This window comes from Peromyscus maniculatus, chromosome 1 (assembly GCF_049852395.1).
Source record: "Peromyscus maniculatus bairdii isolate BWxNUB_F1_BW_parent chromosome 1, HU_Pman_BW_mat_3.1, whole genome shotgun sequence".
NCBI classification, from domain to species: domain Eukaryota; kingdom Metazoa; phylum Chordata; class Mammalia; order Rodentia; family Cricetidae; genus Peromyscus; species Peromyscus maniculatus.
In genome coordinates, this window is record NC_134852.1 from 74,761,708 (window position 1) to 74,788,695 (window position 26,988).

The window sequence follows — 26,988 nt, forward strand, 5'->3', positions numbered from 1 at the left end:
GAATATGAGAATCAGTTGTGTCATCTGAGTTGCTGCTGTGACATTGACTGGGAGGCCCCTCGTGATTAGATTCCACAACTGCGATCACATGTTAAGTCCAGACATTGTCTATCTGAGGTCAAACTGCTCCTGATCTTCAGAGAGCCTTTGATTTTCTTTTGCTGTTTTTTATTTTGTTTAAGCTCTTTAGTTATAGGTCTAATTTTCCCTTCCTCTCTCCTTCCTCCCTATCTCTCTTCTTTTGTTCTCCTTTTATATTTAACTTCTTGTTTTAATTATTTTAGTTATTTTAACTTAAATACTATTACATCACTCATTCTTTCCTTTACCTTACTCCTTCAAACCCCTACCATACTTCCCTACCCCTTCTCAAATTCATGACTTCTTTTTCTTTTATGATTGTTGTTAGACACACACACACACACACACACACACACACACACGTTGCTGGAGGGCTTCTCTCCAGGTTCCCCAAACCCCGCAGTCCCACAATCCACTTATAAAATAAGCACTCAGACGCTTATATCACTTATAAACTGTATGGCCGTGGCAGGCTTCTTGCTAACTGTTCTTTTATCTTAAATTAACCCATTTTTATAAATCTATACCTTGCCACATGGCTGGTGGCTTACCAGAGTCTTTACATGTTGCTTGTCCTGGCGGTGGCTGCAGTGTCTCCCTCCTCAGCCTTCCGCTTCCCAGAATTCTCCTCTCTCCTTGTCCCACCTACTTCCTGCCTGGCAACCTACTTCCTTCCTGGTCACTGGCCATCAGTGTTTTATTTATATAGAGCAATATCCACAGCACACACACACACACACACACACACACACACACACACACACACACTGATCATAAATATATAGTCAAAACCTGATCTTCAGTCTCAGCCTCTCCTTTCAGAGCCTCCACGTTCTTGTCTATGAAATCAATGCTCTGAGATGCACTGGGGAGGAGGTTCTCAGGGCCTCTCTAGAGTCCTTCCGAATCAGTTTCTGGAGGCAGGCCTTGTACTTTGGTTTCCTGGCCCTCTAGGATGTTGTGTTTCCTCTGGGTTGGACATGGCTAAAATGACTTAAATCAGAGCAATTCTAATCCTGCAGGAGACCCTCCCAAGAGACAGCATCTTAACATTCCCTCGTGGAGGAAGAAGGAGGTTCTAGAGGCCCATGGGACTTACAAAGCTTCAAGGGATCCTCAAAAGGTGCCTCTTCCCTCTAAGTTTATGTAGGTCTAAACAACTGATGTGGGTGATACTTTTCGGTGATGTGGTTGTCTGTAGGTTGCCCAGGAGACTCTTCGTCCGTGTTGTTTGGGGTTGGCACAGGACAGGACATGAGACACTGCAGGGGTCAGTGTTATTAACTACCCATAAGTTACCAAGGGAGTTCCTGGTAACATAGCTGCTTTTGGTCACTGATAATCCTGAAAGCTCATTGGTTCTCTAAGTTATACTTAGAGTCTTTTGTCGGAATGCCTTTTCTATCTGAGATAAATATAGAGATGTTTCCTCACATCGCCCCTGGAAAAGTCACATGACAAACGCAGACGAAATTAGGCTTAAATAACCTACACAAAACCCTGTTATCTGCAGCTTTTCTTTCCAGTCCTAGTGTCTGCTGATCAACTGTGGTCTGAAAATAGTAGGTGGGAAAGTCCATGTTTACACAATGCTTATTACAATATATCATTGTAATTATTCCATTTTTTGTGATTGGTTATGATTAATCGCTAATTGCCTCAAATTGAAATTGAACTTTATCATAGATGTATATGGGTAGGCTAAAGAATAAAATCTATACAGTTCCGTCTACTCCCAGTTTCCATTATTTGAAAGAGTCTTGGACCACATCTGCCGTGGAAAAAGGACACCACTCTGACAGAAAGGAGATAGAGCTGCTGCTGCAGACATGTCAGGAAAGAGAGAGTGGGAAAAAGAAGAGAGCCCCAGGAAAGTCCTGAAGTCGCCTGGCAGCTGACTCGGTTTGGGACACTAGGAGGCAGGCAGGTACTGAGGAAGGGACACTCCTGGTGCTGCAGAGTGGTGCTCTCCATTGTTGGATGATCCTCCATGAAAAGGTCCACCAGAGTCTCTAAGCTGAAGGTGGTCAGTCTTCAGGAGGTGGCCTCTCCCGCCCCCTGCATAGCCTAGGGATATCTGTTAAGATACTGCCCTCCCCACTCCATCCCCATCCCCTCATACCAGGTCTCTCACCTGTAGCTAGGGATGATCCAGTGGCCCAAGGAAGGTACCTGAAGGATAGTAAGTCTTTTGAGATTGTGAAAATAGTTTCTTGAGAGTGTTCTCCTGAAGCGATGTAACTGTAGCACAGAAGCCAGGCTGCTGTATCTGATGATCTAAATTATTAGATAGAAAACAAGAAATGGGGTCAAGAGCAGACCACAACCATGTGAGTGCCTCCTAGTGTAGCAGAACTGTCAGTGCTCTGCAGCCTGCCCCTCCCCCACCCCAGTCTGATCTGGCCCTTGGGGCATTTGGCTTTGTTTTCTTAAGGCAACTTGTGTGTTTCTGTGGTCCCTGTTTCTAAGACTCTCTGGTATACCGCTACCATCAACAGCTGAATTAATGCAAAGTTTCATGCATATCTCTCAGTGTCTGAAAGATTATATTAATGCATTCTTACAAAAAGAGAAAAAGTATAAATATTAAGAAGATAACTGTTGTTCTTTGCAATCAATATGATAATTTATCTGGAAATCCAAGAGTATCCATTCATTCATCTAATTATTTAAAGATTATCTTCCTATATGTTTATTGTTTTAGAATTTCATAATCCATATAATATTTGAATCTAATCTGCCCCAATCCCTTCCCTACAATTCCTCCCCAACCCCTTCAATACATTTCCTCCCCTATCTCCCTTCCCTACATTTCTTCCCTTATCCCCTACCACTTTTTCCTCCCTACTTCCTGTGATCTTAATTTTAAACCCATGGGGTTCATTTCAAGCTGCTTACATGTACATGGATGTGGCACCATCCACTGGAGTGTGGCGAGCCTTTCAGAGGTCACATCCCTGAGAAAAATGACTCCCCTGCCCCCACAGCCATCAGTTGACAGTGGCTCCCTTCACTAGCGGTGGGACTTCCATGACCCCTTCTCTTACCTATGTGGGATTTTGCTAGTTTAATATTTACAGTCTTGTGAACACATCCCAGCTGTTGTGAGTTCATGTGTATGCATGTATGTAGTAGCTCAGCCATGCCAAGCAAATACTGTTTTCCTACAGATGTCACTATCTCTGGCTCTTACAATCTTTCTTCCCTCTCTACCATGATGATCCCCACATTTGTAGAGAGGAGGTATGATATAGATGTCCCATTTAGGACAGAGCAGTGCATTCTCTTATTCTATGAATGTTGACCAGTTGTACATCTCTAGATTAAATCACCATCTACTGCAAAAAAGAAGCTTTTATAATGAGGGTTGAGGAATGCACTTATCTATGAGCATAAAGATAAAAACTTAGAGCCGGGCGTTGGTGGCGCACGCCTTTAATCCCAGCACTTGGGAGGCAGAGTCAGGCGGATCTCTGTGAGTTCGAGGCCAGCCTGGGCTACCAAGTGAGCTCCAGGAAAGGCGCAAAGCTACACAGAGAAACCCTGTCTCGAAAAACCAAAAAAAAAAAAAAAAAAAGATAAAAACTTAGGCATCTGATAATTACTATATTCAGTTAGCAGAAAAATACTATTAGGTTCTCCCCTAGGGCCCATGATCTAGCTAGCCATAGGTTTTCATTCAGCCCAGTTAATAGTACCAGGCGTAAGTTCCTTCTCGTGAACTAGGCTTTAAGTCTAGTCAGAAAGTCTTACATTACTGTAGTAGTCACTTTTATGTTGTTGTATAAAATACCATGACCAAGGCGACTTAGAGAAGGAAGAGTTTATATGGGCTTGTGGTTCCATAGGGATAAGTGTCTATCACAGATGGGAGGTCTGGCAGAAGACCGCAGCCATGGTGTCAGCAATAGGAAGCTGAGAGCTTATACTCTTAACTGCAAGCACAAAGCAAAGAGAACTGGGGGTGCCACATGGTTCTTAATGCTCAAAGCACCCCCCCAATGACATACTTCCCCCTAAGCCTCCTACACAGTGTCACCCATTGGAGACTGAGTGTTCAAATACTGGATTCTATAGGGGACATTTCTCATTTGAACCACTGCAGATACTCTCATAACATTCATGGTACCTTTGCAACAGTGGGCATATCTTGCTAGGCTAGTTATTACTGTAGTTTGAAAGGCTAGTATCTGGGTAAGATTGCTGATTCCTTTTATCCTTAGTAGTGTGCATAGAACCTTGTAGCACTATGAAAGCTAGCCATATGGATGAAGTTTCCAAGTCAGTACCAGCTGGTTTTCTTCAATTCCCATGACTCAAGAATGTGATCTTCAGCAAAAGGGTCTTATCATCAGTTTCTAGAGGGTAACCAAGAGCAATGACAATAGCCTATAATGTTTGTGGTGTCTATGGGATGCCACTGAGCAACATGTCAGGGGTAACTTATACCTGGTATTGGGTTGACCATCTGGTGTCTTAGGAGAGGCATCGTCCCTCCATTACAGGATAATTTCACTTAAAGATTCTATGATTATTGGTTTCTGTATGGCATTGTCAAAGGCCCTTAGTGCTGTAGTGTGAGTTATCCCTCCCCACAATCCCTGCTTTACTCTGTTCTCCTACACTTGCTCTTAGACAAAAGGACAAGAAGGTATCACTCTATCCTTCTATCCCCTGCCCCATTTAAACATTCCCGCTCCATTAGAGCTTGGGAATCTAGTAAGTTTCAAGGTAAGGGAGGGAGAATGAAAATAAATTCCCAAACGTTGTTCTGGGTCTTAAATTGTGTAATGAATTAGAATTATGACAGGATTCAGTAAAGTAATCAATTACAAGGTAGTTATGTAATAGCAGACTTTTCATATGATGTAAAGCTTGTGACCCTTAATCTTTGTTGACTTTGGTTAACAGGATTGGGCCACATATTAGTCCACTTTGTGTGGCTATAATAGAATGCCCGAGACAGTAATTCATGGGGAATGGAGCTTGCTGGATCCCAATCGTGGAGTCTGGGAGGCCACACTAGCATGATCATCCAGTGATGATCTTTCCATGTCACCCTCTGACAGGAGGCAGGAGAATAGCTGAGTAAAAGAGTGCAGAGAAGAGAAGGCACAGACCCCACTTCATAGCAAACCCACTCATGTCATAATAATAAATGCATTTCTTTGATAGCAGTGTTCATTCTCTACTCTGTCCTCATGGCCTGGCTACTTCCCATGAGGGCTCAGTTCAGAAACAGCACCATCCATGTCTCCATCGGCTTTGCCTTTAATGTCGAGGCCAGCCTAGTAAGGAGCACTGCTGAAGGATGGGGCTGCTCCTCAGTAGCATGTACCATGTGTAGTTATGATTGTCGATACTTTTAAAAAGATTTGTTTTTAATTTTAAGTATGTGTATTATGGTAGTTTGAATGAAAATAGCCCCCTACGCTCATAGGGACTGGTACTAGAGGGAGGTGTGACCTTGTAGGAGTAGGTGTGGCCTTGTTGGAGGAAGTGTGTCACAAGGGTTGGGCTTTGAGGTCACTGTCACTTCCTGTTGCCTGTGGATGTAGAACTCTCAGCTACCTCTCCAGCATGTCTGTCTGCATGCCTCCCTGTGCCCTACCATGATGACAGTGGACCAAACCTCTGAACTGTAAGCCATCCCCAATGAAATGTTTTCCTTTTTAAGAGTTACCATGGTGTCTCTTCACAGCAGTAAAACCTGAACTAAGACATGTGTATATGTGTGGCTGCGTGTGGGTATGTGACATGAGTGCAGATGCCCATTCATGGGAGCTGGGATTGCAGTCAGTTGTGAGCTATGTGGCGTGGTGCTGGGGACTGAAATTGGGTCCCCAAGAAGAACAGCAAGTGCTCTCAAATGGGAGCCAGAGATACATCTTTTCTCCTTTCAAATTGTTTTTCTCTGATATTTGTCACAGTGATAGGATAACTGATAGGGTTTATTCAATATCTCTGGCACTGGCTATGTGGAACAGGCGTGACATAGTCTGGAGCTGATTCCGAGGCAGATGCAGAACTCTGCCAGGTTCTAAACCCATGAGAACATCCGGGGTAGCCAGGGTGATCCCTTTGCCCTTCTGTCACAGAAAAGGGTGGGGAAGACCCACAGGATTCTCAAAGATACAAATGAAAAAAAATGGTACAAACCATTATTCCGTAATCCTACATTTAAAAAGGAAAGAAAAGAAAGGCTACAATAAATTTGGAGTGAGAGAAGCTGTTTCTAATCAGAAAAGCAAAGGTATGTTTCAAGTGAAAAATACTCCAAAGATGAAAATTTACAGAAATACTTTAAGTCAGAAATATTTAAGTTTACCAGAAGCTCTATCAGAATTCTTAAAGGAGCAGTTGAAAAAAGATGTAAACGCATATTTGGAAGTTCAGTTGCATCATATACATGTGATACCTTTGTCCCCACATTCAGGATGAACACAGGATCAGGTATCTGCCTGCTGGGCTGACTCCAGCATCTGGTGCACACCCTGCCCACCTACCTCTACTATTGTCTTAGGAAAAACCAGTAGTCATCTCTACTAATTGTGGCCATTCGTTGCCTCTATTTGTTTTATAATTAATAAATTTTGCTTCAAAGCGATCAGAAGGTATCGTTATTGCCCAGTGCCTACAAACTCTCATCCATTGGGGGCGTTGCTTCTTCTACTCTCCAGCCCCTGGGACTGTGAACCAAAATAAGCCTGTCTCATATAATTTATCCATTCTCATGTCTTTTGTTATAGCAACCAAAAATGACTTGGGCACAATCCTTGTCATCTTAAGTAATCTAGTTGAAATCACCCACCCCTCTGCATGGCATATTTTTCCCCAACTGCCATTTTCTGGTGTCCTTTATGAGCATTGTGACTACAGAGCACCCCCTGCTGACCTATGGAGCTTCTGCAGGACAACCTTGCAACAGGGTTCAGGTGACCCTGGGGTCTTTGGATGTGATACTTGGACAATAATTCCTCTCCCCTCCCTGTCCCCTGCCCCCCCCCCAGTGTGTATATGTGTGTCTATGTCTCTACTCCTCTCTCCTGTTTTCTCCAAGTCCATCTTTCTAGCCACAACATTCTTCTTGGGCCTTGTTCTGATGCTGAATCTCTGCCTAGGCCTCCCTTGGAACAGCAAACCTGTTCCTCTGTAGCCCAGCAGAGAGACTAAGATCCCTTAGGCCCCACTGTTCCAGACATGACCATTAAAACTTCTGTATCTAAGAACTGCTTATTCTCCAGATTGGCTGAGCTTGGCTGTTCTTCAGGCTCACGGCACCCCAGGAGCTGGCCTTCCCAGGCAGGACACAGGCCAGAGACAAGGAAGATGCTTGGTTTGGTTGTTTGGTTGTTTTTGTTTTGTTTTTTACCTTCCACCATTCCATCTATGTGCTTCCTCCCCTTCCGTTCTCTCTACTACTTCAGGCTGTGGTATTTTCCCACCCCAGGATCCTGCCCTTAGCCTCTCTGCAGGTGTCTTGTTGTGTGAGAGGTCTGCCCCCAGACCTTGCTTAGAACTCTTTGGGCAGAACCCAAAAAGGTAAACTGAGAAATCAGCGGAAGCTCCAAGGACTTGGGAGAGTGCTATCCTCCTTCTGTGGGAGGAAAGCCACACATTTTGCTAAAAAGGAAAAATCCCAGCAATGGGTCTTCTCCTAGATCTCTGGCAGCTGACCTTACCCTCTTCTCCAAGCGCTAACATGAATGCATTTTTCTCTGGAAGGCTCTTGAGTTTCAAAGCTTGCCCTCCCCACTCTTCTGCCTTGCAGTCAGGTCCACTGTTTTGTTGGCAGACATATGGACACTCTCATACACTATTGTTTGCTGCTTGGCTGGTCTCATCTACTAGTATGGAGCCAGCACTGTGGCAAGAGTCTTTATGTCTCTGACATGCATTGAGCACCTAGTGTAACGTCCATAGTGTGGTTAATGTGGAGTGAGTGAATGAGTGGATGCCTTTTGCCCTTTGGAATGATGTACTTGAGTCTATGTATATTTCTATCTTAGTTTTTAAGCAGTTGAGTCTTTGAGACAGAAAACAAAGGCCTTTTGAAAAAAATATATATGGAAGCCACAGAGAGAGCGGGGGATTAAAGTGGAGTTACCCTATAACAGAGTAACAATGGCCCTACTAGACACAAGAAAAATCCCAATGCCAGAAACGGGTTATTTCTTTCAGAGTGGAGTATTTGTCAGTGAGGTATCATAGACCTACAGACATTGCTGGCTATTGTATTGCTCCTGTTAACCCTCCAGAACTTGATGGACACCTTCTCTATTGCGAAGACACCTCATATTTGAGCATTACAAAATCAAGCTGGCACTTTCCTTAAAGCTTCATCCCTACTGGTTAGATTTCTTAGTGCTGAAAGGTGCTATGTAAGCTACTGGAAGATAAAAGTAACCATCAATCATACCAAGATGTGAACCCTGAAAGCTACAGTGATGCCTGGTTTGATAAGACCTGATCGTTGGTGTAATAGTGGCATGAACATCATGGGAGTAACCAACCCCTTTCTGATTGGATTTAAGCCCCACTGCACAAGATGAAATACCTGGCACCATTATTGGATTGAGAACATACAACCAGACAGTTCATAGTCCCTAGGGGAGCACCTACCACTATGATGCCGCTAAATGGACATAGTATTAAACCAGCTCCTAGTGACATATCATCATACCCATAGATCATTGCATCTCTCAGCCCTCATCTGAGGAACTTCTGTTTACAGTAGATGGTGATTAACACAGTGACCCACAATTGGCCGAGGTGCAGAGAACAAGAGACTGAAGAATTCTCAGCTATAAGGGGAATATCTACATTGTCCCTCCTTTCATCTCCCTGGTTTCAGGGATCACTGCAGAAAAGTGAGTGAGCAGAAGGAATATAATAAGAGTTAAAGGTGATGGGTGACTACCAGGAAACATTTTCTTCTAGACACAGCAGAGCATCTGCACATATGAACTCACAGTGGTTGCAAAAGCATGCACACAACCTGAGGAGACCTAATTTCACCCTGGAGAAAGGAGCTGGCACCTAATCCCATCCCTAGCCATGAAGCTACTGGCAGTTGTTAGCTGCTGGGAGAGGGAATATCAGTTTTCTCCAAGAGTGTAGTCCCTGGAAAGTCAACTATGCGCCAGTGAGAGACCACATATCCAAGAATATTTTGGCAACACAAATTGATCTTGAAGGATTAAAAAAGAAAGGAAAAAAGACACAAAGTTTAGTGGACAGGAAGTAGGGGTGGATCTGGAAAGAGTTGCGGAAAGGGGTGCAAATACAATCAAAACTGTTGTATGACACTCTTAAATCACTAATAAAAAAGGGAAAGCAGATGATGTTTAGTACTGTCAGGTTCTCCAGGATGTGGACCTGAGGAGCATACATGCATATGTGTGTGAGAACCTGTGATACACATGAGAGCACACGTGATATGCAGTGGAGGGCAGGGGGCATGAGGATGGTGTTGCTGTATAATTCTGTGTTTTTGCTTTCAGCAAAATCACCATTTTTTAAAATCCTCTTTTCAAAGTCGATCCACTGTGACAGCATCCAGGCTGTCCCCTGATGAGGTATCTTAGCCCCCACAAAGATATTGCTAAGAGCCTCTGACCACTTGTTAAAGGAGGAAAGTATTACCAGCTTTTGTTGTTTGGGTACAAATGTCTCCTCTCTCCTAAATTAACTTATGATGTTGTCTCCTAGACAACTGGGATTGCTTTTGGAAACTTGGCAAAATAGTGTGCTGAATAGACTCTGGATGTCTCGTGGAGAAAGAGGCTGCTGCTGTGATTGGCAACTAGTAATGCTGAGTACTGGGAGCTCCATGGGGAAACCTCCCAGCTGTTTTCATACTTCTGGAGTTACCATGACCTCACTGGCAAGTACATAGGATCTTTAGTTTTATCCCAGAGCTACAAGTTCAAGTCAAAACATTTGATTACATGCAGATGGCATATAAATTCATGATCCTGGAAGGAGAGCAGCATTTTCAAAGGTGTTGGAATGTCTTGGAGGTAAAGGAAATCTACACCAGCTATGAAAAAATGGGGCATGTGTACAACAGCTAGTCCATTTCTGAAGCTATATTCCAAAGAAATGGAATCAGCATACCAAAAAAGTGCCTGCTTACAAGTGTTTATTGGGGGCCCTATACACAGTAGCAAAGATAAGGAATCAAAATAGGTGCCCATTAACAGGTGTGCAGATAAAAATGTGTGGTTATATATACATAGTGGAATGGATTAATGAAACATTGGCATTTGCAACCAAATGAATGGAACTGGAGGAAATGAGCTAGGAACAAAACAACACAATGTTCTCTGTCTCTTTCTCTCAAATGTGGAAGCTGAATGGAGTCTACCCAAGTGTGAACAGGGATCACTGGAGACTAAAGGGTAGAGGTGGGGAGAAAAAGTGGTTTTGGTCAGTACACATTACATACGTTTTTTGAAATCTACTAAATATTATTGAAATCCACAATTAATAAATACTAATCAAAATGAAATAGTCAAATTGAAAAAAATAGGAGCTTGCAGAAGCTCCCAGCTGTAGGTATACAGGCCAAGGTGTAGAGTGACCACAGTGTTGCTTACAGCACTATAACCTGCCGTGACCCAGGAACAGTTGGCCATTTCCAGGGCTCTGTTCATCAGAACTTGCTACTGTGCTGTGTGTCAATACGACCGAGGACGCCACCAAACTTCTCTAGGTTCAACTATGTGTGTTCGTTTGCTAACTCCAAAATTTGTTTTTGGTGCATACCTTTCAGAGGCTTTATTTGGGGAAGGAAGGAAGCCATTCACAGCTGTCCGCCATTGCATGTGCATGTGACTGATGGCTGCTTTGGGATCATCTTCAGATGCCCATTTTTCACTGCCTACCCTGTGCTGTTGCTTTCATTCCCATACAAATTCTGATCGTGACAGTTATGCAGCGCAGGTGCTGGTAATCCGTTCTTGTTCTTCTTGTCTTTAAAGTAGGAGGCAGTTCTAAGCGGCCTCACCTGACCCCCCACCAAATCATTCTTTATCTGTGTGGTATATGAATATGTTGTGGACACTGGAAGACTTCTTTTATGGGAAAGGAACAAAGCGTGTGCATAGTTCCCTATAACTTTGTGTATTTCAAGTGATTTGAATATTTCAAAAACCTGCATCTAGCTTGCTCCAATCAAATTTCAAAGGAAAAAAAAAACAAGAAACTAGGATTAATAAAGTCACCTAAATTTATACAATGGTAGATAATGAAAACTGGGTGTGCAGTGGTATAATGGAATGGGTGTTTGTGCTTCCAGTTACATGTTAAAATCTTCACCCTGATATTAGGAGGTGGGGCCTGTTAAGGCGATTAGGTCATGAAGGTAGAGCCCCAGTGAATGGGATTCGATACACTCTTATTAGGTGCACCCCAAGATTTTCTGCCCCATTTATAATGCAAGCGTTCAGGGTGTAGGCTCCATCTGTGGGCCAGGAAATAGGTACTCATCTCATATATAAGCTGCTAGTGTCTTGGTCTTGGACTTTTCCATGACCATGAAAGCCACACATCCAGTATTTTTGTTATAGTAGTCAGTGAGCCAGCCAACGGAAAGGAATAGGTGTGGAATACTTTGCCTTCACAGATGATTCTGTCAAAGGATCTAGCACTCTGCCTGGCAGACTGCCAGCATGTGTTCTATATAAATAAAGCTTGCTTTCAATTTCTTTTGCACTGTGTTGAGCAGAGATCCTACCTGTAATATAGTAGCTGTCTATCAAATATTTCTAGAATTCATCTTTATCTATTTAGACATGCAAACATATCTATAGCAATACATATCTCTTAGCCAAATTATGGCAACAATAATGAGTGAAATCACCTAAAAATTTGAATTAGCACAGAGAAACCACATGTCATTATTGGAACAAATATTTATATGATATCATTGTCTTTATGTACCAAGGTTCCTCCTTTAACACATTGTGTATTAACAGTGTGGCTACCCATCTCATCCCTCATTAAAACTTAGCAGATCTGAGTGTATGGAGCTCATCAAGTATATAACAGTATCCATTTGAACTTCATACATGCATGTATTCTTCAAACATAAGGAATATATTTTTCTTTTAAAGGGTTCATAATTGCATGTTTTTATTTTAAAAGCTTTGTGTCAATGGTTCCTCAATTTTTCTAAATGTTGGTATTACCTGGGTGGTGGTGGCTTTAAAAATTACAAATGTAAAGCCGGGCGGTGGTGGCGCACGCCTTTAATCCCAGCACTCGGGAGGCAGAGCCAGGCGGATCTCTGTGAGTTCGAGGCCAGCCTGGGCTACCAAGTGAGTTCCAGGAAAGGCGCAAAGCTACACAGAGAAACCCTGTCTCAAAAAAACAAACAAACAAAAAAAAAATTACAAATGTATTTCTCTTCCCTCAAACTTTAATAGCAATGAAATTTAAAGTAAAAACTAAGGTTTTAAAAACTGCCCAGGTATTTTTAATATACAGCAATGTGTGGGCAGCCATGGTATGAGCCATGCATAGCAAGCCATCAGATGTAAATCTGAGCACACCTCAGACATGTCTGTTTATTAATATTTCCTGTATTCACTGTGTACTGAAATAAATACACACCACCTTTCTCCAGACATTGTGAAGATGTAGGTTCCATAGCAATGAATGAAAAAGTACATCAGTACCGTCCAACAATGTTAATATAGTGTAGAAAGACAGTATGCAGCTGAATTAACCAATACTCTAAGAAGTATGTTTTTATCAAAAGTTATGGCGAGTGAGAAGTTCACAGCTGAGATGTTGTTGCAGAGCCTGGTAGGGTTCCAGGCAGGGAGACAGCATGGAGGATTACTGCAAAGCAGGAGGGAGCCTGTCAGATGCTAAGACTAATCTAAGACTGATGTGTCCCATGGGACAGGCTGACAAGGAGGTTAGCAAGGGACATCTGGTGTAGGAGCTTCTAAACCATGCCAGTGATTTGGGGTTCTGTAGTTATTAAGATGATGGACTTGGCAAGGCTGAGCTGGAGGTGAGGATGAGGCTTTTTTTAGCCATTTTAAGAATTCCTTGTGGTGCTATTTCACTATCAGGAGTGAAAAGTGAATGTTGGAGAGAGCAGCGGAACTGAGTTCATAATTGAAAGTAGAATCCATGGGCATCTTTGGTGAGCCGTATATGTGGTACAAAGAAAGAAGGAGTCACGCATGTGCCCACATGTATGACCTGAACAATTAGGTGGATCCTCATGCTAGTTGGTGGAGAGTGTTTGGTGGGTAGTTACAGATAGATGTGGATTTGAAAGTCAGCTTAGTACTTCCTTTTGGCATATTAACTTTGAGATAAGAAATGCACATTTGAATAATGCTATCCCCAGAATGTAAGACAACATTTTCAGCTCTCCAGAAATGCTCTTTTGATCCTTTAGTAATGGTACTGCCACCTTTTCATCTCATATATTAGTGTGGTCATTTTTTGTCAAGTCCTAAAACAGTGGTTCCCATCCTATGGATTGAAACCTCTTTGGGGGTCAAACAGCCCTTTCACAGGGGTTGCCTAAGACCATTAGAAAACACAGATATTTATATTGTGATTCATAACAGCAGGAAAATTACACTTATGAAGTAGCAATGAAAATAATTTCATGGTTGGGGAGCACCCATGAGGAACTGTATTAAAGAGTTGAATCATAAGGAAGGTTGAGAATCACAGCCTTAAATATCTACATTTAAACTCATCATCTGCACATGCAGCCTGTTTGGGTTTGTTCTTCCTTATATGAATCCCTCAGTTTAGTACTGTTGTTATTTTGTAGGCTGCGACTTCTATCGTGGTGCTTCAAGGGTCAGGAGCAGAAGGTCTTTGCTTTGCTCTTGACCTAAAGTGCCCTGTTCACTCTTCTATCAATCCCCATGATGTTAGGTGTGGGGCTTACAAGGGTGCCTTTGGTCAGGCTGAGGAAGCCTCGTGTTCGTAGTTTGTTAACTGTTTTTTTTTTTTTAACAAAACAGGATAATTGTTTACAACAAAGCTTCCTCTGTGTTTTCTTCATCTCTTGAGGTTATTATGCAAGGCTCTTCCCTTCACTTGTATTCTCTTACCTTCCTAATTACCACCAAGTTAGTAGACTTTCCAATGTTAAACCAAATTGATGTTGCTGGTCTAAGTCCAGATTGGTCATGGCATGAAATGTGGCTGCTTTGAGTCACTCATGTTTTATTGCAGGTTTTCATGTCTGTGTTTCTGAGGGAATATTGTTCTTGGTCTCTTTTCACGTGAGGCCTTCAACTTAGATAAGAGGGGAACACTGACTTCCTAGAACGACTTGAGTTGTGTTCTTCTGCTCTGTGTGACAGTGCTTGTGGAGATTAATGCCACGTTTTCCAGCACCACTGACACAGTGTGCCCCTGGTTGCATCCTACAGCTGGTTTACTGTGTGGGGAGAAGTTTTATTTCTAATTCAACTTATTTATTGGTTATTGGCCTATTCAGATTTTCCATTTTCATCTTGTTCCAGTTTTGACAATTTGTTATTCTTTTTGGAGTATGTGTTTGTATGTTCTTGTGTGTACAAATGCATATATGTGCAGTTATGCACTACACATAAGTATGTAGAGAACAGAGGCAACCTCAGGCATTCCTCGGGCACTATCCACTTATTTAAAGATAAAGTCACTGAACTGAAGCTCTCCAAGCATGCTCGTGTGGCTGGCCAGTGAGTCTCAGAGACTTGCTTTTCTCTGCCTCTCCACTGCTGGGATCCTAAGCACATACCACCATGCCTGGTCTTTTAATTTTAATTCGGAATCATGGTTCAACTTCAGGTCCTCAAGCTTACAAGGCAAGCACATTACCTACTGTTCGTCTCCACAACTCAATGTGTATATTCTTGGGCATGTGTGTTATACGACTTTTTTTTTCTTGAAGGTCTCACTGTGTAGCGATGACTAGCCTGAAGCTCACTGTGTAGTCCAGGATGGCTTCAAACTTACTGCCTGATTCCACCTTCTCAGTGCTGGAATTCAAGGCATGAGCAACCACACCTGTCTGCCATCTGACTTTGCACAGAATTGTTCATAATACAAACCACGCAGAGTACTTCCCATGTCTGTGAGTTTGAGAGTGGGGCTCCTCCTCCATTCCTCATTTTCTAATTTTTGCCCTCTTTTCAACATCTGGTATTTTGTGACGATAGTTTGTCAATTTTGTTAATATTTTCAAAGGACAAACTTTGGTTTCTCTGTGTAGCTTTGCGCCTTTTCCTGGAACTCACTTGGTAGCCCTGGCTGGCCTCGAACTCACAGAGATCCGCCTGGCTCTGCCTCCCGAGTGCTGGGATTAAAGGCGTGCGCCACCACCGCCCGGCCTCAAAGGACAAACTTTTAATACTTCTTTTTCTCTTTTCCATGTCATCGGTTGCTATTCTAAACATTGTTTCTATTGTTCTACCTGTGTGGTGTTTAGTGTGTTCCTCATCTTCTAGTTTCTCAAATGGCAGCTTCACTTACCTATTTGATGCCTTGTTTACCTGGTAGTAGTTATTTTTATTTCTTTGAATTTTTAACTCAGCACATTTTGGTGTGCAGTTCTGAGCTTAATACACATGTAAGTTTATTGACTCACAAACACAGTTAGCATATGGACTGGTTTCATCACACCACAATGTCTGTCAACCTGGCCCTTGGTAATCAGTTCATTCTTTACTCTTAATGACAGACACCCCTGAGCTGTTCTGTATGTCTCTAGTTTTGTTATAAATGGAATCATAATATCCACTGTTGTCTAAATTATCCTCTCTGTGATAACCATCATGACAAAAAGCAACATGGGGAGGAAAAAGTTCATTTCTCTTTTAAGGCTCAAGTCACAGTCCATCACTGAGGGGAGTCAGGGCAGGTACTTGGGGTAGAAATCTGGAGTTAGAAACTGAAGCAGAGATCATGGAGACCCACCCTCCAAGTATGGCTCTCTCCAAGGTGGGCTAGGTCCTCCCACATCAATCAGCAAGCAAGAAAATGCCTCACAGACCGATCTGATGGAGGCAATTCTTCAATTAAGATTCCCTTTTCCTAGGTATGTCTCAGTTAATATCAAGTTTACAAAAACTAAATATGACAAGTGTGTGAGGACCGGCTTCTTGAATTCATCATGGCACATTTGTGCTATATTTTTGTGAGAATCAATAACTCATATCTTTGTGAGAATCAACAACTCCTATCTTTGTGAGAATCAATAACTCATCTTTGTGAGAATCAACAACTCCTATCTTTGTGAGAATCAACAACTCCTAATTTTGTGAGAACCAATAACTTCTTTCTACTGTAGTTTGGAGGTCAGTGTGCTCTAAAGGACTGTACCCTAGAGATCTGGTTCTCAGCATTATATTACTAGGAGGTAGCGGGACCTTTAAGAGCTGGGGCCTTGTGTGAGGTCTTTGAGTCATGTGAGACATGCTCGTGAAGGGGATATTGGGACTATAGCCCCTTTGCTTCCTTTCTTCCAGGTCCTCTCTATGAAGTAATTGATTTTGAACTACCACATGCACCCACCATAATGGGCTGCCTTGGCAGAAGTTCAAAGCCATAAGAGCAATCAATCATGAATGAAACCTTCAAAACACTGAGGCAAAATGTATCTTTTCTACTTATAGATAAGTCATATCTGGGATATTTGTAACTAAAAACTGATTAGCATAATTTCTTGTTATTGCTCAATAGTAAGCCACTGTATGTAATATCATAGTTTATGCATCCACTTTTTGAAGGACATTAAAGAGGCACCAGTTGGGGCTATGAATGCCCCTGTACAGATTTTTCTCAAAGGCTAACTTTTTCATTTCTTTGAAATCAATGTGACCACAGGATCATGTGTAACTGTGTGTTTAAAGTTATAAGAAGCTCTCACGAGATTTTCCAAGTGGGTTTTGAAGCTCTGTTGTTGGGTGCATATCCATTTGTGGTTGGTATGTTTTCTTGATGAGGTGAACCTTTCATCATTACATATGATCTCTCTAATTCCTGAGACTCCCTTGTTCTAGAGTGCTGTGTCTGATGTCCATGCTGTACATTAATACAGCTGCTCCAGTCCTGGTTTTATTGTTATTTCAGGGTTCATCTTCATCCACTGTTTTGCTTTTGACCTACCTGTTTCATTATACATAAAGTAACTCTCACGGAGATACCATGTCATTGATTCTTTTTCTTTTATACATCTAGTCCAATTATCTATGCCTTTTAATTGGTTTGTTTCAATTATTTGTACTTTAAAATATTCTTATATGTTTGTGTTTAAGTGATACCCAAAACTTTTCTGATTTTTCAGTCTTTCTGTTTGTTTGTTTGTTTGTTTGTTTGTTTGTTTTTGACAGAGGGTCTCTCTGTGTAAAGTCCCAGCTATCCTGGAACTCACTGTGGAGACCAGACTGACCTTAAACTCACAGAGATTCATCTGCCTCTGCCTCCCAAGTGCTTGGACTAAAGATAGGTGCCACCATGTCCAACTCTAACTTTTCTATTTTTAACTCTGTCTCCTTGTATCAACTTGTTATTTCAGTAGATATAATATGTGTACTAGTTTTTCACAGTCCATGCAGGATTAATACTTTATTGCATGATACAGAATTTGGAAAACTTCACACTGTCTGGGTCCCTTCACTTTACCTTCTCCAAGTGGCAGTTTTCTGCAATAGTCCCTCCCCTAGTCCAGGGAAGCTATATTCTGAATATGGTACTATGGATAGTAGTGATCCCTACGTATACTGTTTATCTCTGTAAATGGATGATAAACTTTAATGATTAAATTAGACAAGTAAGGGATGAACATCAACTAATTGTAAAATAGGACAATTATAGCAAGATGCTGTAATAACTTATATGAATATGTGCTTCACTTTGTCTTTTAAAATATCTCATTTACTTTTGTCATCCTTCATGTGATAATGCAAGTTCCTAAAATGCCTGCATCATGAGATGAGGCTGCGGGGGGGGGGGGGGGGGGGGGGGCGGGTGACATGGGCAGCGTTGCATAGTGTCGTGCTGATATGTAAGGGTTATTAAACACCAAGAATGCTATAATCTAACAGACCGAGCTAGTAACCGAAGTGTCTACTAGGCAACTGAAGGGCAGATTGTGTATACATAGTGGATACTCTGAACAAAGGGATGACTAACATCCTAGCAGATGGAGCTATTCAGGATGGGATGCAATTTAAAATGTATGAATTGTTATTTTAGAAATCCATATTTAGTGGTTTTAGACAACAATTGACTATAGGTAACAGAAAGTAAAACTCTACTAAAAACACCATCAGATACTGTTACCATTATACTTACAATCACACATATTTAATGGAAATTATAAGAAGAATCAATACCATTTATGTCACTTCCTGAACCTTGAGGCTTCCCTTTCATGAAGTTACAGCCTGCCTAAGGGAACACCTGGTAGTGTTTCTTTTAGAGCAGTTCCAGTGAGTCATTTTCCCAATTCCCTTTCCTCAAGAAGGCCTTTATCTCACCTCCATTACTGATGCTTATTTATGCCGAATGGAGAATTCTGGGTTAGGTCCTTTCCTTATCCCCTTAGATATGTGGCTGGTTTCTGATGACTCTGCCACGTTCAGATGGCGCTCCCTGTGTGTGCGTGGCAATTTTCCCTGGCGCTTCTCAGGACTTTCCCTGGCTGTTCTCAGGACTTCTCCCTTGTCTTGGGCTTTCCGCTGTTTGTAGTGTTTTGTCTGGGACTGGGTTTTTCTGTCTTGATGGGGGTTCTCTGAAGTGCTGGCCTCTGTAAACTGGTCTTGTGCTCATCTTATGAATTGCATCAGAGTTCTTCACATGCATTTGCTTCAGATTCCCACCCCTCTCCTGTGAACTCCACGCCACCACTATCCAGTCTTTTGAGGATTTCCCCCAGTACCTGGGTCTCTTTTGACGTTTGTAATCTCCTTACAGCTTGGGTGTTGATGTTGAATGCTCTGCCCTCGTCTCTGTTTGGTTCTCTGCCGACTTTGTTGCCAGGTAAAGCATGCACGAGTGTGTTCTTTACTCACCATGCTGTTTTCTCTAGCTTCCAGTTAACTAGTGTTGTTTTGCTTTACTGCTGTTCTAATTGTTGTTTTCTTGAGATGGGGTCTCACTCTGTGTCTGTGGCTGGCTTTAGACCAGTGTCCTCCTCTCAGGTGGAATCATTGGCATGTACCACCATATGCAGTTTCCATTTGATTCTTATTTATATTTTTTACAATTTTTACAGAGAAATTTCAGGCTTTCCAGTGTGGTTTTCCTTACCTCTTAGGCCAGGGTTGTAATAGCTGCTTATGACTGATAGTACCAACATCTCAAGGCAATTTTTGTTGCCTTGTATTTTTCCTTTAAAAAAAAATTAAGTTTTCTTGAATGATTACTTGTATGATAAGTAATCTGGATTGAACTTCTGGTATTTTTGAGTACAGAAGTCCATTTTATCTGAGGAGGACACATTCCATGACTCCAAGAGGATGCCCACAGCTACAAATAATACTGACTCCTATGCAAACTACATTTTTTTCTGATGCATATGTATCTATGACAGCTTTCCAGATAGTCACAGGGCTAAATTAGCAGTAACCACTCATGATGCAATAGAGTGCTTATGATACACTACAATAAAAGTTATGCAGTAGGGTCCCTTTCACATTCTGTCACCACCACAATTATAGATTAACTGCATGGCATGACAATGCCATGTTCAAGCAGCTCATTGTACTTCGCATGAAGATGCTGGCAAGTCAGACAGCAAAGAGAAGCCTTTGCCTGCTTCCTTCCGTCGAACAGGCAAAACTTTTAGCAAGGACAAGCAGCTGTCAAAAGCTGATGTTGCTGAGATCTGTGGTAAGAACAGATGTCTCCTATCTGAAATTGTAAAGATTAAAAACAAAATGTTGTAGCCACCTGCTCAACCATGGCTAACTGAGACTGGAAAATGAAACCATGCATATGGGAGAATCCTGTGTATAATGAGAATAGATGCTTACTTAAATCTAAGGATAATACTTGTTTATGCGGTTGCTTGTTTTATCAGGCTCTCAACCTATGCTGACTCAGGCCTCAGCTTCTGACTCTTGAATACAGTCCCAATGTCACATTGGTTTTCAGAACCTTTGCACTGCTGTTGGATCTTGGCCACCAGAGGCTGTACTGTCATAGTTCAATTACCAAAGAGTTGGGGGCTCTTAATAAGGCTAGATTCACGCATGCCCAGCTCTGCTGTAAGCCAGAAGTTCACACATGGTGTTGATATCCACAAGACTGCTCCCTTGAAGTTTTCCTATTTTATAATCTCCTACTACTCCTTTCTATGACCTGTGACAGAAAGCCAGAATTTGGGATGGGGTGCAGATCAGTAGTAGAGCACTTTCCTACCATGTGTATTCCAAACACACACACACACACACACACACACATACACACACACACACACACACACACACACACACACACACACACACACACACACACACCAACTGGAGGGAGGCAGACTGACAGACAGAAGGTCGGAGTGGTTTTCATATCCTTGACCTACCTTATACTTTCTATAGGTTCATGTGTCAGGAGCCAAGAAGAAGAGAGAAGAAGTATCTCTGGGGATTTGCTCTAAGCACCTAAGACCATAGCATCTTTGGTCAGAAAGAAGGTTATTCAGGTACATGCCCAGATGTTGCCACTGCTGTTCTTGCCACCGCAGAATTGCAGTATCTTCTGTGTTTACCATTAGTTTTAAATGATCAGTGCCTTCCTGCCATCACAGCCATGGCATGTAGTGAACTCCATAAAGCCAGCACACTGTCACTGATACTCTTTCTCAGCAAGAGAGATACTGAATAGTTGTTGTGTAGCTGTCGTTGCTATGTGAAATAGGAGCTTTGTCAAGCTCTTGCAAGGGAGCATTTCAGACACTGATTTAAGTTAATGTGGTTCAGAAATGTGACAAATATTGCATACAACTTTTGGGGGCACAGTGAGTTTTCATGTATCCCTGTCCTCAGGATGTAGTGAATGAGCTGAGGGGAAGCTCCTGTGTCTGCCACTCTGGCCCACAACAGCTTTCAGAGATGGAGTACCAAAGCTACTATACAAGCATGGTGACTATTCTAGCTGTGGTTCTATTGCTGTAATAAGACACCATGACCAAAATCAGTTCAAGAAGTGTCTTAGTGAGGGCTTCTATTGCTGTGATAAGACACCATGACCAAAATCAGCTTGAGAAGTGTCTTAGGGTTTCTATTGCTGTGATAAGACACCATGACCAAAATCAGCTCGGCAAGAAAATGGTTTGTTTTATCTTACAGATTGTAGTCCATCATCCTGGGAAGTCAGGACAGGAACTTAAGACAGGAACCAGTAGTAGAAACTGATGAAAAGCCGAAGGAAGAGTGCTGTTTACTGGCTTGTTCCTTATGGATTTGCTCAGCCTGCTTTTTATAGTTCCACATCAGTCATAATCTAGAAAATGCGCTGCAAGGTTTCCCACAAACCAATCTGATGGAAGTCTTTTCTCGGTTAAGGTTCCTTCATCCAGTATAATAATCTAGTTTGTGTCAGGTTGACATAAAACTAGCCAGCACATGGAGAAAAGGGTTTGTTTCAGCTTATAGTTTATAGTTCATCATGAAGGGAAATCAGGACAGGAACACAAAGCAGTAATCAGAGGCTATGGATGAATGCTGCTTACTGGCTTGCTTCACATGAGTTGGTCAGCCTGCTTCCTTATACTACCCAGGACCACCTGCCTGGGCGTGGCACCACTCAGTGCAAACTGGGCCTTTCCACATCAACCATCAATCAAGAAAATGGCCTACAGACTTGACTAAAGATGATCTGTTGGAAGCATTTTCTCAGTTGAAAATCTTTCCAGATGACTTTAGCTTATATTAACTTGACAAAAACAACAACAACAACAACAACAACTTAGATGCAAAATATGGGCAAGGAGCATCAAGATCATGATGGCGAAATCTACAGAGACAAACAAACCAAACTAGTGAGAACTCATGAAATTTTTAGACCAACAACTGTGGATCCTCCATGGGACTGGACTAGGCCCTCTGCATAAGCAAGACAGTTGTGTAGCTTGATCTGCTTAAGGGGCCCCACGGCAGCAGGATCAGGATACATACCTGGTGCATGAGCTGGCTTTTTGGAGCCCACTACCTATAGTGGGACACCTTGCACAGCCTTGAGGCAGGGGGAGGGGCTTGGATCTGCCTTTACTGAATGTACCAGGCTCTGCTGACTCCCCATGGGGAGACCTTACCTTGTTGTAGGTGGGAATGGGGCATGGGTTTAGGGGGGAAGGCTGGAGGGGCAGGAGGAGGGAAGAGGGAGATCTGTGATTGGCATGTAAAATGAATAAAAACATTTCTTAATTAAAAAAAGAAAACCCAAAATTAACTAATTAATTAATTTTTAAAAAAGCAAAATATGATCCTAAAATGTTTAGAAACAAACAAGATGTTTGGGACGTGGGATTAAGAGAGCATTTTCTTCTTAGACTTAACACCAGAAACATGATCCAGAAGTGTGCTAACTGATCAACTACTAACACAGCCCTCCCTTTGCAATTACGTATGCAATCCCATATGCATCTGGACTTTTTCCTGTACTTCATGAGGATTTTGTTTGGGATTGCATTGAATCTGTAAGTTACTTTCAATAGGATGACCATTGTCACAGTATTCATTCTACAAATATATGGATGAGGGAAAATCTTCCTATCTTCTAGTACCTTCCTTGATTTCCTTCTTCAAAGTTTGAAGCCTTTCATTGTAAAGATCCTTCACCTACTTTGTTAGGCTCACTCAAATGTATTTTTTAGGCCATTGTGAATGGTATTATTTGTTTGGTCTTTTTGTCAGTGTGCTTGTCTCAATTACCAAAGAATTAGGTATTCTTTGTAAGGCTAGAGTCATGATTCCTTTATGCCCAGCTCTGTAGTGAGCTAGAAGTTCATACACTGTGTTGCATGACCACAGGACTGGCCTTCTTTATAATTTCCTGGTGCTTCCTTCCAATGTCCTGTGACAGAAGGTCAGGATTTGGGATGAGGTGCAGCTCAGTAGTACAGCACTTTCCTACTGTGTGCATCCAAAACACACCCGCGTGCACGCCCCTCCTCTTTTTTTTTTTTTTTTTGTATTTTGAGACAGGGTTTCTCTGTGTAGTTTTGGTGCCTGTCCTGGATCTCTCTCTGTAGACCAGGCTGGCCTCAAACTCACAGAGATCCACCTGGCTCTGCCTCCTGAGTGCTGGGATTAAAGGAGTGTGCCACCGCTGCCCAACTTCTTTTTCCTTGTTAAAGTCTTGTAGAATTTGAATTCAGCTATAGATCCATCTGGACCTGGGATACTTTAGTTGGGAGATTTTTTTTTTATTACAGGTTTGGTCTTCTTGCTTGTTAAATAATCTATTTAAATTATTGGTCTCATCTTGGTTTAATTTTGATGGGTCACATATATCTAAAAATTCATTCTTTTTTTATTATTATTATTTTTGAGACAGGGTTTTTCTGTGTAGCTTTGAACCTTTCCTGGAGCTCACTCTGTAGACCAGGCTGGCCTCGAACTCACAGAGATCTGCCTGGCTCTGCCTCCCGAGTGCTGGGATTAAAGGCGTGTGCCACCAACACCCGGCGAAATTCATTCTTTCTATAGTAGAATATAGCTTTTCAAAATATGCTCTTATCATTTTCTGAATTTATTTGATATCTGCTGTAGAGTCTTCCTTTTATTCTCTAATGTCATTTATTTAGATCTTTTATTTTTTGGTTAATTTGTCTAAGAATTTGTCCGTCTTGTTGATCTTCACAAAGAACAAATTCTCCATTTCATTGATTTTTTAAAAAAAATACTGTTCCTTTGTCTCCTCCTATTCCACCCCCTTGTTATTCTGGCCTCCTCCATTTCATTGTTTCTGATTTGGTTTTGATTTTCTTCTGGTCTATTGATTTGGGGTTTGGGTTGTTCTTGTTTCTCTAGGCTCTTGACTTGCATCATGAAGTTCCTTATTTGTGCTCTCTCTGATATGTGTACTGTAAGCCTGAGGAACTGTTCATTTCCCTCTCAGGACTGCTTCATTGCATCTAAGCTGTTTTATATGCTGTGTATTCATTTCCACCTAGTTCTGGGAATTATTTTGCTTCCTTAATTTCTTCAGCAAATCATTCATCAATCAGTAGTCTGTTGTTTAACGTCTATGAGTTTGTGATCTTTGTGGAGTTTCTTTTACTATTCATTTCCAGCATTATTCATCATGATCAGATAGATGAATAAATACATGGAATTATTTCAATTTTCCTAAATCGGTTGAGATTTTATCTATGTCTCAGTATGTGGTCTATTTTAGAGAAGCTTCCTTGGTGTGCTGAAAGATTATGTATTCTGCAGTGTTTTGGTGGGATATTCTGTAGGTATCTATTAGGGCCACTTGGTGTCAAATATTTCTCCATTTATATTTAGTCTTGATTACCTGTCCATTGGTGAAAGTGGTGTATTGAAGTCAGCTACTATTACTGTATTTAAGTTAATCTGGGGCTTAATGTCTGATAGTATTTATTTTATGAAATTTGCTCCTCTTGAGTTTTGTGTGAATATATTTAGAATTGTAATATTCTTTTGTTGAATTGTTCCTTTGACCAAAATGACATAATTATATTATCTCTTTAAACTAGTTTTGGCTAAAAGTCTATTAGAATAGTGATACCTTCTTGTTTCTTGATCTCATTTGCATGAATAGTTTTTCCATCCTTTCACTCTAAGATAAGATAATTTTATGATGTCTGTTTTCTTTGTTCTATTTTGCATAATTTCCACCTGAGCATCATTTCTTTTCTTGTAGCTTTCTTATTCTCTGTGGTATTCTTATTCTTCTCCTTGATGCAAAGTACTCCTTCTAGTATTTTCTGTAAGGCTGGTTTTGTGTCCATAAATTCCTTTAGCCTTATTTTATTATGGGAAGTTTTTCTCCTTTATTTATAGTGGATAATTTTGCTGGACAAAGTAGTCAAGGTGGTATCCGCGTTCTTCCAGAATTTGAAGCATGTTGCTATATACTCTTCTGGATTTTAAAGTTTTCATTGAGAAGTCAGCTGTTATTCTAATGGCCCTCCCTTTATATGTGCCCTGGACCTTTTCTCTTGAACCTTTCAGTACACTTTCTGTATATTCAATGACTTACGGGCAGTAAGGCATGAGGAATTCCTTTCCTGGCCTTGTCTGTTTGATATTCCGTGAACCTCTCATACCTGGATGGGTGTTTCTTTTTCTATGTTTAGGAAATTTTCTTCTGTGATTTTACTGAAAATATTCCCTATGTTTTTGACTTAGAATTCTCCTTCTGCTCTGCCCAAAATTCATTTGTCATTTCATGGTGTAACAAAATTCCTGAATACTTTGTTCTTGTACTTTTAAAGATCTATTACTGTTTTTGAATAATCTGACTGATCTACCTTATCTGTAAGCCCTGATACTTTGTTTTCTATATAATCTGCTCTCTTGGTTATCCTTTAAACCTGGGTTTCTATTAGGCTGCTTGAATTCTTCATTTACAGCTTCATTTCAATTTGAGCTTCCTTAAGTTTTCTGTCTCTTTAGTGAATTCAGTTTTCATATCCTCACTTATCTTTATTTCATTCAGCTGTTTTGGTGTGCAGGTAGGTTCTTGGACTTCAGTCAGGAGTTTATTTTTGCCCCCTCTGTTCAGTTGAATTTTTTTTCATGTCATCTTTGAGGTCTTTGAACATTTTTATAAATGTTCTTTTGAATTCTGTGTCTTGAGCTTCATCCAAGTTGCTTTTAGGGACCATGACTATGGGATTGGTGGTTTGGGTTGCAGGACAAATTGCCTTAGTGTTTTATTCCAGTTTCTGGCTATTATAAATCCAGCAGCAATGAACTGGATTGAGCAAGTGTCTCTGTGTTGGATGAAGTAACCTTTGAGTATATTTGGATTGTGAGGTAGATTGATTCCACCTTCCTGCGGAAGCACCACACTGATTTCCATAGTGACTGTATGAGTTTGCACTCCCACCAGCAATGGAGGAGTGTTCCCCTTACTCCATTTCCTCACCAGCATGAGCTGTTACTTGCATTATTGAATTTAGCCATTCTGACAGGTGTAAAGTGGAATCTTAAAGTAGTTTTGATTTGCATTTCCCTGATGGATAAGGATGATGAACATTTCTGTAAATGTTTCCCACCTTTTTTTTTCTTTTGAGAGCTGTTTAAATCTGTACCCAATTTTTAATTGGGTTATTTGTTTTCTTGATGTCCAGTTCTTTTTCTATTTTAGACATTAACCCTCAGTCAGATGTGTAATCAAAAAGATTTTGCCCAATTCTGTAGCCTACTACTTTATCTAGATGATAATGTCATTTGACATGCAGAAGCTTTTCCATTTCATGACTTCTCATTTATTAATCTTTTGTCTTAGTGCCTATGCTACCAGTGTCCTTTTAAGAAAGTCTACTGTGCCAATGAGTCCAAGATTATTCCCTACCCCTCTTCTTTCAGATTCAGGGTATCTGGCCTTATATTGAGGTCTTTGGTACATTTGGAGTTGAGTTTTATACAGGATGATAGATATGGATCTCCTTGCATTTTTTACATGCAGGCATCTAGTGTGACCAGCACTATTTTTTTGAAGAGAAAGAAAGGGTCTTGATATGTAGTCTGGCTGACCTTTAGCTGATGGTGATCCTGCCCCAGCCATCCAAATACTGGTATTACCAATATGTCCTTTATTTTATATTTTACTGTTACTGCCTCTTTCTTTTTCCTTCTTTCTACCACTTTGGTCTTGATCTTTAATACTTAAGGTGAAACTTGCTTATTGACTTCAAACTTTTGAGTTTTTCCTATGTGTATTTTGATTCTATAA

The 26,988-nt window shown here is 41.2% G+C and overlaps 1 protein-coding gene across 4 annotated transcripts in view; it reads left to right on the forward strand.

The window, feature by feature from the left end:
* Otud7a (OTU deubiquitinase 7A) overlaps window positions 1-26,988 on the forward strand; it is a 304,503-nt gene that overhangs the window by 78,620 nt on the left and 198,895 nt on the right. Inside the window, exons 1-2 of one of the 4 annotated variants that reach the window (XM_076544128.1) lie at window positions 6,132-6,334; window positions 20,655-20,758. The exons of the other annotated variants lie outside the window; for them this stretch is intronic. The gene's annotated coding sequence lies outside the window, so the exon portion shown is untranslated. Of the gene's footprint in view, window positions 1-6,131; window positions 6,335-20,654; window positions 20,759-26,988 lie in introns of those variants that run through there. 4 annotated transcript variants of the gene reach the window in all.